This window comes from Alexandromys fortis, unplaced genomic scaffold (assembly GCF_014885135.2).
Source record: "Alexandromys fortis isolate MF-2015 unplaced genomic scaffold, M_Fortis_MF-2015_v1.1 scaffold_381, whole genome shotgun sequence".
Taxonomy (NCBI): domain Eukaryota; kingdom Metazoa; phylum Chordata; class Mammalia; order Rodentia; family Cricetidae; genus Alexandromys; species Alexandromys fortis.
This window is the reverse complement of record NW_026068276.1, coordinates 518280-535836: the sequence shown is the minus strand read 5'-3', so window position 1 is coordinate 535836 and position 17557 is coordinate 518280. Positions and strand designations below refer to the sequence as shown.

The 17557-nt window shown below is 39.4% G+C and overlaps 1 long non-coding RNA gene and 1 pseudogene across 1 annotated transcript; both read right to left on the bottom strand.

The window, feature by feature from the left end:
- Positions 1–679: 679 nt before the first annotated feature.
- Positions 680–17557, bottom strand: part of LOC126494656 (probable alcohol sulfotransferase) — a 22112-nt pseudogene continuing 5234 nt past the window's right edge.
- LOC126494659 (uncharacterized) lies at positions 10663–17557 on the bottom strand. Its single transcript, XR_007590047.1, has 3 exons — positions 17529–17557; positions 16430–16586; positions 10663–10851 (listed from the first exon to the last, which is right to left on the bottom strand). It is a non-coding gene; the product is annotated as an uncharacterized lncRNA (long non-coding RNA).

Sequence of the window (17557 nt, the reverse complement as noted above, 5' to 3'; positions counted from 1 at the left end):
CTCAAGACACCAAGATTCTTGGCTGCATAGATGATTCAGAGGTCAAGAGCATTGTACTACCCTTGTATAGTATCTGATTTCAGTTGCTAGGACCCAAAGCAAGTGGCTTACAGCATCATGTAACTGCAATTCCATGAGAATCAATGCACTCTTTTGGCCTCTGATGGCACTACACACAGAAATGTGTAAATGGTGTTGCAGAATTGTCTATATTCTGTCAATCATGTTTTAAATAAATGCTGATTGGCCAGGCAGGAAGTATAGGTGGGAAAACCAGACAGGAAATAGAAGTGATGGAATGAGATCAGGAGAATTCTGGGAAGGAGGAAGTTGATCTGTCCCACTCCTGCCAAGACCACCGAAGCAACAGGATGTGATTGCCCCACTGAAAAAGGTTGACTCACATGGATATCATAGATCAGAATAATTGGGTAACATAAGCTACAAGAGCTATTAAGTAGCCTGACCTAATCGGCCAATCAGCTTTATAACTTATAGAGATCTCTGTGTGATTTTCTTTGGGGCTTGCTGTCTGTGGGGTACCAGGTGGGACAAAAACCCCAACAAGTAGGCCTAGATCATGTTACATGTAAGCACACACACACAATAGAGCTAGCACTACTTTACTCTTACTACTATTATCACTACTGCTACTACTAATTATTAAAGAACTACACAATTCAATTATAGGATTTATTCTTTGACCACACCCATCATTCATAGTACAAATACATGATTTAAAAGTTTTAAGAATTTATTGCCATGGGAACAGTTCTGGTGGGAAACCATTCATTTTCTCCTGGAACACTTTATCAAAGGCTTCAGCTTGGGCTACAGTAAAGTGATTCTTCCAGTCTCCAGTCGTGCCTGGAAAATGTGAAGAAGACACAAAGATGGGTTAATGATGATCTTAACACTATCACTCCTTAACTTAATGCTTAACATATCTCTCAATCCTCTCTTCACATACTTGACAAGGAACAAACAGTATATAAAGTGAAACTACCAGTGACGCCCTATATAATTCTTCTTATGCCTTGCAATAATATGCAAACAGACTTCTACCTCTGTGGAAATATTGACCAATCTTATTCTTTCCCATCCTGTCAAATACAAAATCTAATAGCATCAACACTAGCTCAAACTCTAGAGGGCCAGATTATTTCTGCTCCCCACTATACCTGATGCCCTACACCGTTCATCCCAACAGAGTTTTTTTTATCTTAATTATCCAAGCTGACTTCAATTGTTCTTTCTACATTTTAGTGTTTACTTAGAGAAGTTCTGAAAAGCATGCAAGCAACTTTTAAACCATTTTTAAAGTTAATTTTAATTATGTATATAGGTGCACATGAAAGCAGGTACCTTCAGAAGTTAGAAGCAGCATATCTCTTGGAGCTGGAGATACACACAGTTGTGAACTACATGACAGTGAAGATGCAGGAGACCCAGAAACAGTCATCAGTGAATGTCCCAGGACTCCTGTTTTCATTCAGTATGGTGTTTGGTAATGTATGCACATCTACATTATTTCATCCTCTGTCCTTTTTACAGTACTTTGGTTTTGATAACTACATTATAAGATGTCTCTAGTTGTAATGTTAAATTGTCCAACTGTTCACACTGCATAGTCTGTACCTTCACACTGGAGTGCTCATATATTCCATATAATAATGTCTTGTTCTTTTGTTTTCTTAGTAATGTCACTGTAATCATTTCTTCCTTTCTTCCAAGCAGAACTCTGAATCCCCTATCCTTTCTGTATTTTATTTTATAATTGTGATGCTTTGACATGCTCTACTCATTTCTATTTTGTATGTATGCACAAAATCTAATATATTTGAAACGTAAAATGATTTGTAAATTGTAAAATCTTTCCTTTAATCAAGCACATCAGGCAAAGGGAACATACTCAACATGGGTTTGTTGAAAGCATTCCTGAATGAGTGAAAAAGCAATTGGCTTTGTTCCATTTTGCTGACACAGAAAAATTAGTCCTTGAGATTTTACCCAACATGATATTGATGAATTCTTGTGAAGCAAAACGATCGGCAATAAAGGTCAGCCTTTTCCTTATTATATTACATTCTTTATTAAAGATTTGTTTGTTAATTATGTATATATCATTCTGCCTGCATGTATCTGTGAAAGCCAGAAGAGGTCACCAGATCTTACTACTCATGGTTGCAAGCCATTATGTGGTGTCTAGGAATTGAACTCAGGACCTCTGGAAGAACAGTCATTGTTCTTAACTTCTGAGTCATATCTCCAGAACATCACATTATTTTCTGGAAGAATCATGTAAGTTTTTAAGCCTCTAGTAGTATTTACTAAAGAATAGATGAAGAATTTATAATTAAATGGTAATTATTGATATACCATATTCAAATAATATACCACTATTTGATATGAATATAATACTGCCATCTTTTATGGTGGAAACTTATAAGTATCCTTTTCTACTCTTAGCTTGTTTGTTATCATCACTTTTAGAACAAGTTTTTGTTCTAAAAGGTCTTTTTCTTTGTTCTTGTAGGTCTTTTTCTGTCTCTAAGATTAATGTCTTAGACATTCATACACAAACACACATATACACACATACAATCACACACACATATATGTGTATGTAAATGAATATAAATATATCCTACTGAGACATATGATACATGAGCCATACTATATTTTGGAATAGAATAAGCTAAAATCCTATTTTGGCCTCATGCTCCACCACTCTATGATGGAGGAAGCCTGAAGGTTAAGGCTGAAGAATCTAAATTATTGGTAGAAGAAAATGAAATCCATTATTCTCTGATTCCTGCATCTATATCCAAGTTCTTTACTTATCTACAGAGACCTGACATCTGACTCATTCCTTCTTCAGCAGAGTTCCATCACACCAATTATTTGCTAGAAAGGTGTAGGTGAGTTTCCAGGTGTTATTCACTCTGGCAAAGTTACTCCTTAATTTTAAAGCAATGAAACCATGCCCATAATCTTTTCCCAGCATAGAGAGGTAGCACAGACATAGAGAAGATGGATATTACTATTCCAGGAGAGATAATTCAGAACCAACTGAGTAGCCCTGAGTCTGAAACAATTCAAATTAAAGTTGGAAAAAATCATTATATTGTAGCAGTGGTGAATAATTTTCATTGTGTTTATGGAGTCTGGAGTCAGCCTGCTGTGGGTCAGTAATCTTGACATATTCAACAGCTTTTCAAATCATTTTGAAGGAAGTGATTTCAGTGTTTATCATCCCAGATATATCTTTGTCCCATGCATTGAAATTTTCTTTAGAGTTGAGTTCTAAGATACAGGGAGCCTTACAGAGCCTCATTGCAACATGGCTGTACTTCATTTTATATTGAGGGTACTGGACATATGCAATGCCAAGATACCCAGAACAAGTCAATTCTTTTTCAGAGTTCTGGAAATCCACATCATCAAAATGTGAATATTTAATTCTGTGGTGTTCAGGAGATCTTAAAATACTAAGTGCTTCTTAAAAACTCAAGCTTCAGCATTCCTTGGATATATACGGTACTTCTGGCTTGCTCTGCACAGTCCAAAATGGTGGAAGTCCCTTAGTGCCTGAGACTGCTGGGTGGGAGCCATCATCACCATCTCAACTCTGATAACCAGTTGGCCCATGCTGCCACCAAGTAACTTGCAGTACACTATCCACAAACTCCATTTAAATGCTCAATAGTCAAACTTCCCAAAAGAGCCAGAGCCACTCATGCTGGCAATCGAGGAACCTGCTCTTTGTTGTTGTTGTTGTTTTTAAAAGAAGTCACACAGATTTTACTGCTCCCCACGACACCTTACACACTGCAATCCCATCTAGAAAAAAAAAGTGTGGATACCAAGAAACTGTGCTAAACTCTGTTCTTTTATCTTGAGAATTCTTTTTAAAGCTCTTGCAGGTTTTTAAGTGGATTTAGTCTGCCACATTGGTGCACCAATTTGTAGGAGGGAAGCTGCTTGTTTGTCCTTGTTGTCCAAAACTGAAATAATCACACAGAAACCATATTAATTAAATCACTGCTTGGCCCATTAGCTCTAGCTTCTTAGTGGCTGATTCTTACATATTAATTTAACCTATTTATATTAATCTGTTTATTGCCACATGGCTGTGGTTTACCAACTAAAGTTCCATCTGGCTCTAGTAGGGCTACATGGCTTCTCTCTGACTCTGTCCTTCTTTACCCTGGCATTCAGTTTAGTTTTCCCTGCCTAGCTAAGTTCTTTCCTGCTTTATGTCCAAAGCAGTTTCTTTATTTATTAATGGTAATCACAACATAATGAGGGAAATCCCACATCATCACTTTGATCTTTCTATAACTACTTGACCTGTAGTTATAGATTGTTTGATATACCTGTAATATACTTTATATTATAATAAGCAAAAAACTATTTAATTCCTTAGAGACATATCCTGAGTCATTATCTGTCTTTATTTGTACATGTATACTAATGATAGCCATAACTTCTAACAAATGTGTGATTACTAAAGAAGCCTTTCCTGAGCTAAAGGCAGTTGCCAATAGAAAACCTGAATAAGTGTCAATGGTGTGGTGTACATATTTTAATTTTCCAAATTCTGTAAAGTGGAACACATCCATGTGCCAGATCTCATTCCTCTGAGTTCCCTTTGTATTACTCCCTGCAGGTAATGGTATTTGGTCATAGAAAAAGAAATTAGGACATGGCTTTATAATCTCTGTAGCTTGTTGACATGTAATAGAAAACTTTCTTTAAATCTTTGCTATTGACATGATGTTGCTTGCGAAACTCAGAGGCATACAGCACACTTCTAGCCAATAATCAATCAATTTCTGTATTACCTTGTGCTAGAGGACCTGGCAGACTCTTATGAGATCAGATGTGTGTGATGTATATGGGACAAAGCCTATTCCTGATTATGTCTTATACCTGAATGAATAATAAAGCCAGTTATATGGTATAAGTTCAGTGGTTTCAATATGCAAGACAACTCTTTCTGCATACTGCAAATCAGTAACTATATTAAGAGGTTCTTTTTTTTAGCTATTGATGTCTAGCTTTATTTCTTTTTTTTATAATTTTTTATTGAAAAAAAATTTCCGCCTCCTCCCCGCCTCCCATTTCCCTAACCGTCTCCCTTTTCCCTCCCCCTCCTCCCTCTCCTCTCCCCCTCCCCCCACTCCTCTCCCACTCCCTCTCCAGTCTGAAGGGCAGTCAGGGTTCCCTGCCCTGTGGAAAGTCCAAAGTCCTCCCTGCTCCATCCTGGTCTAGGAAGGTGAACATCCAAACTGGCTAGGCTCCCACAAAGCCAGAACATGAAGTAGGATCAAAACCCAGTGCCATTGTCCTTGGCTTCTCAGCAGCCCTCAGAGGAAAGTTCATAGCACTAAGTGTCCACTTAAAGAAAACAGAGAAAGCACACATTGGAGACTTAACAGCCCACCTGAACGCTCTAGAAAAAAAAGAAGCAGACTCACCTAGGAGGAGTTGAAGACTGGAAATAATCAAACTGAGGGCTGAAATCAACAAAATAGAAACACAGAAAACATTCCAAAGAATCAATGAAACAAAAAGCTGGTTCCTGGAGAAAATCAACAAGATTGATAAACCTCTATCCAAACTAATAAAACGCCAGAGAGTGAATATGCAAATTAATAAGATCAGAAATGAAAAGGGGGACATAACCACAGACACAGAGGAAATTCAAAGAATCATTAGATCTTACTACAAAGGCCTGTATGGCACAAAACTGGAAAATGTAAAAGAAATGGACACGTTTTTAGATAAATACCATATACCAAAGTTAAACCAGGACCAGGTGAACAACCTAAATAGACCTGTTAGTCACGAAGAACTAGAAGCTGTTATCAAAAACCTCCCTACCAAAAAAAGCCCAGGACCTGATGGTTTCAATGCGAAATTCTACCAGAACTTCCAAGAAGACCTAATACCTATACTCCTTAATGTATTTCACAATATAGAAGCAGAAGAGTCATTGCCAAATTCCTTTTATGAAGCTACAGTCACTCTGATACCAAAACCACACAAAGACTCAACCAAGAAAGAGAATTACAGGCCAATCTCACTCATGAACATCGACGCAAAAATCCTCAACAAAATACTGGCAAACCGAATCCAAGAACACATTAGAAAAATTATCCATTATGATCAAGTAGGCTTCATCCCAGAGATGCAGGGCTGGTTCAACATACGAAAATCTATCAATGTAATCCATCATATAAATAAGCTGAAAGAAAAAAACCATATGATCATTTCATTAGATGCTGAAAAAGTATTTGACAAAATTCAACATCCCTTTATGATAAAAGTCTTGGAGAGACTAGGGATACAAGGGTCATACCTAAATATAATAAAAGCTATATACAGCAAGCCGACAGCTAACATCAAATTAAACGGAGAGAAACTCAAAGCCATCCCACTAAACTCAGGAACACTAAACTCAGAAACCCACTCTCGCCATACCTCTTCAACATAGTGCTTGAAGTTCTAGCAATAGCAATAAGACAACATAAGGGGATCAAGGGGATTTGACTTGGAAAGGAAGAAGTTAAACTTTCGTTATTTGCAGATGATATGATAGTGTACATAAGTGACCCTCAAAACTCCACCAAGAAACTTTTACAGCTGATAAATACCTTTAGTAATGTGGCAGGATACAAGATCAACTCCAAAAAATCAGTCGCCCTCTTATACACAAAGGATATGGAAGCAGAGAGGGAAATCAGAGAAGCTTCACCTTTCACAATAGCCACAAACAGCATAAAATATCTCGGGGTAACTCTAACCAAGGAAGTAAAAGATCTATTTGACAAGAACTTTAAAGCATTGAAGAAAGAAATTGATGAGGATATCAGAAAATGGAAGGACCTCCCTTGCTCTTGGATTGGGAGGATCAACATAGTAAAAATGGCAATTCTACCAAAGGCAATTTATAAATTCAATGCAATCCCCATCAAGGTCCCATCAAAATTCTTCACAGATCTTGAGAGGACAATAATCAACTTTATATGGAAAAACAAAAAACCCAGGATAGGCAAAACAATCTTATACAATAAAGGAAGTTCGGGAGGCATTACCATTCCTGACTTCAAACTCTATTACAGAGCTTCAGTATTGAAAACAGCTTGGTATTGGCATACAAACAGAGAAGTTGACCAATGGAATCATATAGAAGACCCGGATTTTAACCCACAAACCTATGAACACCTCATTTTCGATAAAGGAGCTAAAAGTATACAATGGAAGAAAGAAAGCATCTTCAACAAATTATGTTGATACAACTGGATGTCAACCTGTAGAAGAATGAAAATACACACATATCTATCACCATGCACAAAACTTAAGAGGTTCTTTAAAATCCTTTAGTACCATGAGAATAGCATATAACTCTGCCTTTTGGGCAGAATTATAAAGGCTTTCTTCTATCTTACTTATTTTTTTATGATTTGCAACCTGCATTTCCTGATTTTTTTAAATTTATTTATTAAAATTTTCCACCTTCTCCCATTTCCCTCCCACTACCCTTCTCCCCCTCCCTCTCCAGTCCTAAGAGAAGTCAGGGAGCCCTACCCTTTTGGAAGCCCAACCCCTCTCCCCTCCATCCAGGTCTAGGAAGATGTGCCAAACAGTCTAAGCTCCCAAAAAGCCAGGAGAATCAAAACCCAGTGCCATTATCTTTGACTTCTCAGTCATCCCTCATTATCAGCCACATTTAGAGAGTCCAGTATGATCACATGTTTATTCAGTCCCAGTCCAGCTGGCCTAAGTGAGCTCCCATTAGATTAGTCCCACTGTCTCCATGGGTGGACACACTGCTCGTGGTCCTGACTTCCTTGCTCATGTTCCTGCTCCTTCTGTTATTCTTCTAGACCTTAGGAGCTCAGTCCAGTGCTCCAGTGTGGGTCTCTGTCTCTATCGACATCCATCGCCAGATGAAGGTTCTATGGTGATATGCAAGATATTCAACAGTGTGCCTATGGGAGAAGGCCATTTCAGGCACCCTCTCCTCTGCTGCCCAAGGACCTAGATGGGGACATCTCCTTGGACACCTGGGAACCCGTCTAGAGCCAAGTATATTGACAACCCTAAAATGGCTCCCTCATTTAAAATATCTTCTTCCCTGCTCCCATATCCACCCTTCCTCCATCTCAACCATCTCATTTCCTCAAACTCATCCCAATCCTCCCCTTCTCCCTTCTCTCTTTTCATCTCCCCTTCCCCTTTTGTGCAAATGGTAGATACCTCTATTAAGAAAAATCAAACTGACATTTACAATATTCAATGTAACAAATGGTACATACACTACAATGAGCTGATAAAATCAAAAACACTAGTAAACTCATCACCCACAGCTTTACCAATGATGCCATGAGGAGACATCCTCCTGTTGGGTATCAATGACTGAGGCATGTGTTGGGGAAAGCAATCACACCAATACAGTAACCAGAGGTTTCTGGACATGGTCAGGTTTGGACTATTTTAATTCCATCATATATGAAGAACTATCTTAAGTAATTATGAGGGAGATCACCTTCTACTGGCTTCCCCCTCTAAGTTTCCCCCACTACTCAATAGTCACTCTTCAACACCCAAGCCTCCAAAACACAGACAAGTAGAGACCTTCCAAGCATAGACATCCACCTTCACATCCAAACTTCATTTACATTCCTAAGGCTATTGTGATGTGTTCACAATAGATCCTGGTCTAGTGCTGTCTCAGCCTCCATTTCACACTTGCACTGTTACCCATTATCTGAAGAAAAAACTGAATCAAATCAGGAAAGAAGGTAAGCGTTAAGTCAGGGTAACAGCAGTAGAATATATGAATTCAAGGATTCTAAGATTTAATTGAAAATTGAGGGTAAAAAAAGAAAAAAAAAGAAAACTGAGGGTAAATGACCTACTGGGAAGTTGTAGAGAGAAAGTGAATTCCACAAGAAATGGCAGAATTAAGTCACTTAAAGAGATTGAAAGCTGGTCTCAGGTGATGGCTCAGTGGAATGCATTTGCCTTTTAAGTGTGAGCACCTGAGTTTGAATCCTCAGGAACTATTGAACGAAATAGAAATTAAGGTTCAACCCCTAATGTTGTTGTTGATCTTCTACATTCAAACTTTGGCACAAGAGCAGACATAGTCACACATTTGTTTCCATACAATCATGGACACACACATTTATGCCCATAAAAAAGGCTAAAAGCCAAGCCAGAAGTGGTGGCACACATTTGAAATACTGAAACTCAGAGTTAGAGTCAAGAGAAGAATAGAGCTTCAATGTCATTTTCCATTACATTGTGAATTAGTGGCCAATTTGAGATACACCTGATCATGTCTGAAAATAAGCAAAAAACCAAAAGCATGTTAGTGAGAGCATCAAAAATAAGCCAATAACATATACTTTGCTGATAATTAACATTTGGTTTGCTTTAGAGGTGATTTTTGAAGATAATGTGTTTATTTGGAGGCTGGGATTACAAAGTAAATGTTAAGAAGGCTGTCTCTGTCTGTTTTGTAGAAAAGGATTACTTGAACTTTTGATCCACTATATCCTTCCCCTAACTGTCACGAGTGAAGGCTTTTACCATATTACTCAGCCTGGATATATTATTTTCTTACACTTTAATTGATATATATCAAGTTATGAGACCTAGTGGCTGTGTTCAACTAGGTTCTCTCTGCCTACCAGCCCTGCCTATTCTTTTTTCCTGCCTCAATATTGCCTGCTTAGCTCTCTATTAGAACATCAGGTGTTTTAGACAGGCAAAGTTTCACAGCTTCACAGAGTTAAACAAATTAAACATAAATGAATGCAACACATCTTTGAAACATTAAAATAAATGTTCTACAACATAAATGACTGTAACACATCTTAAAATAATATTCCATAACATCTCTATATGTTGCTTTCTGTTGGAACAGATGCCAACTCAGATACAGTTGGAAAGTGGGGCACCACAAAGACTAAAAAATAATCTTCCCTCAGAATTGTAAAAGTAAACAAAGAAAGCACATTGAAATTGTCAAGAGAGAAACACCAAGTCTAATGTAATAGAAGGTCTGTTAGAACTGAGATTTCAACAGAGTTTAAAATCTGTGTGTACAATGTAAACAAACCTAAGAGATATGTTTAAAGGTCAATGTACCTACATTAAGAAATCAGTTAGATATCTAAGAAATTGGTTAATGGTTCACCTTAGGGCTCTCTGGAAAAAGAAAAAGTCAAATGCCAAAATCAGTAGCTGTAAAGTAAGCACAGCATTAATGAAATAAATATTTGAAAGCATCCCAACAGCAAAACAAACCAGAGTCAATGAAACAGATGTGAGTCCTTCAAAATGTGAACAATATTGACGAACCTTAGGTAAACTAACCAAAGGGAAGAACAACTTCCAAAACTAATACAATAAGACATGAAAATGGAGCACTATGACAATCACCAGTGAAATTCAGAAAATTATTAGAATTTACCTTAAGAAATTCCACCAAACTGGAAAATCTAAAACATATGGATAAATTTTATTTCTTTTTTTTATTGAAAAAATTTCTGCCTCCTCCCGCTTCCCATTTCCCACCCCTCCCACCACTTCTCCCCCCTCACCCCACTCCTCCCCCCCATTCTCTGCCCCTCCCCCATTCCTTTCCCCCTCCTTCTCCAGTCCAAAGAGCAGTCAGGGTTTCCTGCCCTGTGGGAAGTCCAGTGTCCTCACCACTCTGTCCAGGTCTAGGAAGGTGAGCATCCAAACAGGCTAAGTTCCCACAAAGCCAGTTTATGCAGTAGGATCAAAACCCAGTGCCATTGTCTTTGGTTTCTCATCAGCCTTCTTTGTCTGCAATGTTCAGAGAGTCCAGTTTTATCCCATGTTTTTTCAGTCCCAGTCCAGTTGGCCTTGGTGAGCTCCCAATAGATCAGCCCAACTGTCACAGTGGGTGGGGCACCCCTTGCTGTCCTGACTTCCTTGCTCATGTTCTCCCTCCTTCTGCTCCTCATTTGGACCTTGGGAGCTCAGTCCAGTGCTCCAATGTTTAAAATGTTTAAAAAATAAACAGGTATACATGGGGAGAAGGCCCAGCAGTTAAAAGCATTCACTGTTCCTCTATAGGACCAGGATTCAGTTTTCAGTATCTACATGACAGTTGTCAGTGTACTCTTTCAGTCTTTGTGGACATCAGACACATATGCAGCAAGACAAATGCATGCAAGCAAAAACACATCTACACATAAAATAAAATGAACCTTAAAATTAATCAGGCCTGACCTTGCCCCTTGCCCACCACTTTTGGATTAAAAGAAGGAACAGCAACGTCCAGGACAGAACAACTCAGCTACCATTGAGGTCAAGATCCAGGGCACTGAGTGGTTTACCTCAACATAGACACTATCAGTAAGCTTCTGGAGAAGGTGGAAAGGACAAGCCCTGTGGAACAATAGCCACAGGATCAACATGAGTCTGAGCAATAATAGAATATCCAAGATATCGAATAATATCCTCATCATAGTCTAGATGAGGGTCCAGTATTGATGGTGTAGCAGAAGCCAGAGACTCTGAATGCGAACACACCTCATTGCATTTATAGGTAAAGCTGTTTGGGCAAAAGGGTATACTTCATGACATATCTTAGCTCCCAATGCTATTATGATGAACAAATATGGAAAGGTGAGAATGATGAAGTAGCAAAGGACTACAAGTATACTGAAACTGGACATGGCAGATGTGATGGGTATGAGGGAGGACTGGCTTTGATAGGGGAGCAGGTCATTGCCCAGAGGGATGGGTGAAATAGTTTGATTTTTTGTTTGCTTTTCCTTTGTTTTTAAAATGTTTATCTTTCTTTTACATTCCAGCCTTAGTTTTTCCTAACTCATTTCCTCCCAGTCCCTCACCCACACATCTCCTCTATTAACATCCCCAAGCATTCCTCTTCCATTTCTTTTTAGGAAACAGAGGGTCTCCCATGAATATCAACAAAATGTTGCATATCTGTTTGGTGCATGCCTTTAATCCCAGCACTCGGGAGGCAGAGGCAGGCAGATCTCTGTGAGTTTGAGACCAGCCTGGTCTACAGAGCTAGTTACAGGACATGCTCCAAAGCCACAGAGAAACCCCATCTCAAAAAACCAAAAATAAAACCCAAAACATTGCATATCAAGTTGTAGTAGACTATGCATCTCCCCATGTCTTAAAGATGAACAAGGTGACCCAGTACAAGGAGTAGGGTCCATAGAACCAGTAAAAGAATCAGAGACATTCTATAAGAAGTTAACAGTTCCATAAGAGAGCCATTCTACACAACTGTAACATATATGAAGAGGGCCTATGTCAATCCTCTCTAGGCACCCTGGTTTTCAGTTCAGTGTCTATGAGCCTCTATGAGACTAGGTTGATTCTGTGAGTTTTCTTCTGGTGTCCTTGACCCTTCTGGCACCTACAATCCTATCTCATCATTTTCTGAAAGATTCCCTGAACTCCAGCTAATGTTTGGCTATGGGTCTGGATCTGTTTCCATCTGTTACTTGATGATGTCACTCTGATTACTGTCGGGCTAGGAACCAGTCTGGTCATAGGAGATGGCCAGTTCAGGCTACATATCTGATATGCTAGGAGTGTAAGCTGGAGCTTCCCTATAGATTCCTGTGAGATTCTCTTGTACAAGGCTTTTACCTGACCCAGAAATGCCCCACCTTTTCAGTATTAACCCCAGTGTTCATAACAGCATTTTTCATAATGGCCAGAAACTGGAAACAACCTAGGGGCCCCTCAACCAAAGAATGGATAAAGAACATTTGGTCCATTTACTCAATGGAATGCTACTCACCTGTTAAAAACAACATCATCAGGAAACTTGAAAGAAAATGGATGGAATTAAAAAAATCATTCTGAGTGAGGAAGCCCAGACTCATAAAGGCAAATATGGTATATTTGTACTCATAAGTGAATATTATCTGTAAAGTAAAGGATGACCATGCAATAATCAACAGCCCCAGAGAGGCAAGGTAGCAAGGATTGCAAAAAGAGATATGTCCCTAAAATGGGGAAAATAGAAGAAATCTCCTGAGTTAACTGGGTGATGGCAGGGGTGGGAACATGATGGATTTTAATGGGAGAATGTATGGAATGGGAGAGTATTTGAGATACATCTTGATGGGGGTATTTTAGGGTTAGATAGAAACCTACTGCTAGGGAAACTCCCATGCTTCTACAAGGATGTTCAAATTAAGGACTAACTACAGTGGATAGACAGCCTGAACTGGCCATCTCTTGTAATCAGGACAATAACAGCCCACCTTGTCATCAGTGTCATCATCCAGTGATGGATGGAAACAGATGCAGAGACCTACAGCAAAACACTGGGCTTACTTGCGGTAATCCAGCTGAAGAGAGAGATGGATTGGATGAGCCAGGTGGGTCAAGGCTATCACAAGGAAATCCACAGAAATGACTTACATGGGCTTATAGGAGGCTACAGGCTCTGGACTGAGAGAGACTGCATGGATCTGACCTAGGGCCACTATATGTTTGACACTGAGTAGCTTGATTTACTTGGATTCCTAGTTGTAGAAGTTGGGCCTGTATTTATTGCTTTGGCTGACATTTAGGAACCTATTCCTCATAGTGGGTTGCCTTGCTCAGCCTTAATATAAGGTGAGAAGTTTAGTCCTACCTCAACATGCCATGTCATTTTATGTTGACACCCATGCTGAGGCCTGTCACTTTCTGAACAGAGGAGAAGGGGATTGGGAGGTAGAGTTGGGAGATATGTAGGAAGAGGGAATGGGATGAGAAGAGAGAGGGGAAACTGAGGTCATGATATAAAGTAAATGAGCAAATTATAAAGGAATTTATTTCCTCTCAAATCCCATACTCAATGATGTATTAATGTATTACTGCCTGGAAGGTTGTGTCTCATAAATTTGAAACTGCCATCAACTGGAAAACAAGTATTCAAATGCCCTTATATATGTGAGTCATTTCTAATTCATTCAAAACATAAGATAACGCCTGCCTTAGCACTGTCACTAAGACAAAAAGGCAACCCATTTACTGGGAGAAGATCTTCACCAACCCCGCAACAGACAAAGGTCTGATCTCCAAAATATATAGAGAACTCAAGAAACTAGACTTTAAAATGCTAATTAACCCAATTAAAAAATGGGGCACTGAACTGAACAGAGAATTCTCAAAAGAAGAAGTTCAAATGGCCAAAAGACACCTAAGGTCATGCTCAACCTCATTAGCAATCAGGGAAATGCAAATCAAAACAACTTTGAGATATCATCTTACACCTGTCAGAATGGCTAAAATCAAAAGCACCGATGATAGCCTTTGCTGGAGAGGCTGTGGAGGAAGGGGTACACTCATCCATTGCTGGTGGGAATGCAATCTTGTGCAACCACTTTGGAAATCAGTGTTTCGGTTTCTCAGGAAATTCGGGATCAACCTACCCCTGGACCCAGCAATACCACTCTTGGGAATATACCCAAGAGATGCCCTATCATATGACAAAAGCATTTGTTCAACTATGTTCATAGCAGCATTATTTGTAATAGCCAGAACCTGGAAACAACCTAGATGCCCTTCAATGGAAGAATGGATGAAGAAAGTGTGGAATATATACACATTAGAGTATTATGCTGCGGTAAAAAACAATGACTTCTCGAATTTTGCATGCAAATGGATGGAAATAGAAAACACTATCCTGAGCGAGGTAACCCAGACCCAAAAAGATGAACATGGGATGTATTCACTCATAATTGGTTTCTAGCCATAAATAAAGGTCACGGAGTGTATACCTGGTGAACCTAAAGAAGCTAAAGAAGAAGGTGAACCCAAGAAAAAACATATAGTTATCCTCTTGCCTAAGGGAAGTAGATAAAATTGCCGGGGACAAAATTGGGATCTTGGGGGTGGGGTGGGTTGGGGATAAGGGGGGACAGGGAGAGAAAAGTAAGAAGGGGAGGATTGGGGGAACTTGAGGAAACAGGAAGATTGGGATAAAGGAAGGTTGGATAGGGGAGCAGGGAAGCACATATCTTAGTTAAAAGAGCCACCTTAGTGTTGGCAAGAGACTTGAACCTAGAGTGGCTCCCAGGAGCCCAAGGCGATGTCCCCAGTTAGTCCCTTGGGAAGCTGAGGATAGGGAACCTGAACTGACCCTATCCTATAGCATTACTGACGAATATCTTTCATATCACCATAGAACCTTCATCTGGTGATGGATGGAGATAGAGACAGAGACCCACACTGGAGCACTGGACTGAGCTCCCAAGGTCCCAATGAGAAGCAGATGGAGGGAGAACACGAGCAAGGATGTCAGGACCACGGGGGGTGCACCCACCCACTGAGACAGTGGGGCTGATCTATTGGGAGCTCACCAAAGCCAGCTGGACTGTGACTGAAACAGCATGGGATAAAACCGGACTCTCTGATCATGGCGAACAATGAGGACTGATGAGAAGCCAAGGTCAATGGCAAGGGGTTCTGATCCTACTTCATGTTCCGGCTTGGGGGGAGCCTGGCCAGTTTGGATGTTCACCTTCCTAGACATGGACGGAGGGGGGAGGACCTTGGACTTTCCACAGGGCAGGGAACCATGACTGCGCTTTGGATTAGAGAGGGAGGGGGAGACGAGTGGGGGGAGGGGGAGAAGAGTGGGGGAGGGGGAGGGAAATGGGAGGCTGGGAGGAGGCGGAAACTTTTTTTTTCTTATTCTCAATAAAAAAAATAAATAAATAAAAAGAAAAAAAAAGAAACTGCCGCCAACTGGAAAACAAGTGTTCCAATGCCATTATATACGTGGGTCATTTCTAATTCATTCACCACATAAGATAATACCTGCTGGAAAGACCAGACTCGCCAAATGATGCCAGAATGGGTTTTCATGGGACAAGCTCTTCCTGAACCCTGTTATGCAGTGGTGTGTGAGAACAGAAAGTCTACATCACCAGGTTTAAGCTGGTTATGAGTCTGAAAGCCACAGATTGTTTGTGTTTTGAGGGATAAGTTGGAGCCAACTGAAGATTACAGAATATATTAAAGGCTGGGAATGTAGCCAAGTTTAATAACATGCATAACACTGTGGTTTTGAGTCACAGTATTCAATAAACAGAACATGGTAGTAATTGCTTGTAGTCCTAGAACTCAAGAGGTAGATGCAGGAGGAACAGAGCTTCAAGATCACCCCTGACTATACAGAGAGTTCAAGACCAGCCAAAACTATATCTCATCTTGTCTTTAAAATGTCTTTGAGCCCTGGGCTTTAAGAAGAGCTAATACTTATACTCCTCAATGTGTTCCACATAATAGAAAGATAAGGGTCATTCCCAAACTCGTTTTATGAAGCTACAATTATCCTGATACAAAAACTGCACAAAGACTCAACCAAGAGAGAATTTCAGACCAATCTTACCCATGAACATGCAAAAGTTCTTAGTAAAAATACTGGTAAACCAAATCCAAGTACACATAAAAAAATAATCCATTATGATCAAGTAAGCTTCTCTCCAGAGATGTAGTGGTGGTACAACATATGAACATCTAGCAATGTAATCCATCATATAAATAAACTGAAAGAAAAAAAAACATACAATCATTTTATTAGATGACAAAAAAGCATTTGACTAAATTAACACCTCTTCATGATAAAGGTATTGGAGAGATTAGAGATACAAGGATCATATCTAAATATAATAAAAGTAATATACAGCAAGCTGACTACTAACATCTAATTAAATGGAGAGAACCTCAAAGCAATTCCATTCAAATCAGGACCAAGTAAGGACTGTCCACGCTCTCCATATCTCTTGAAGTTCTTGCAAGAGAAATTAGACAACATAAGGGACCAAGGGGACTCATATTGAAAAGGAGGAAGCCAAACATTTATTATTTGCAGATGATATGATAGTGACCCCAAAAATTCTGCCAGAGAACTCCTACAGGTGATAAATACCTTCAGTGATGTGGCAGGATACAAGATCAACTCAAAAATATCAGTAGCCCTCCTATACACAAAGGCTAAAGATGCTGAGAGGGAAATCAGAGAAACTTCACATTTCACAATAGCCACATATACCAAAGTATTTTGGGTTAACACTAACCAAGGAAGTGAAAAACCTATTTCACAAGAACTTTAAGTTTTTGAAGAAAGACAGTGAAGAAGATAGCAGAAAATGGAAAAATCTCCCATGCTCTTGGATAGGAAGGATAAACATAGTAAAAATGGCAATCCTACCAAAGGCAATCTATAGATTCTATGCAATCCCCATCAAAATCCAAACACAGTTTTTCACAGACCTTGAGAGAACAATAATCAACTTCATACAGAAAAACAAAAAGCCCAGCATAACCAAAACAATCCCATACAATAAATAAACTTCCAGAAGCATTACCATCCCTGACTTCAGGCACTATTACAGATCTACAGTAATCAAAACAGCTTGGTATTGGCATTAAAACAGAGACATTGACCAATGGGATAGAATTGAAGACCTGGATATTAATCCACACACCTATGAACACCCAATTTTTGACAAAGGAG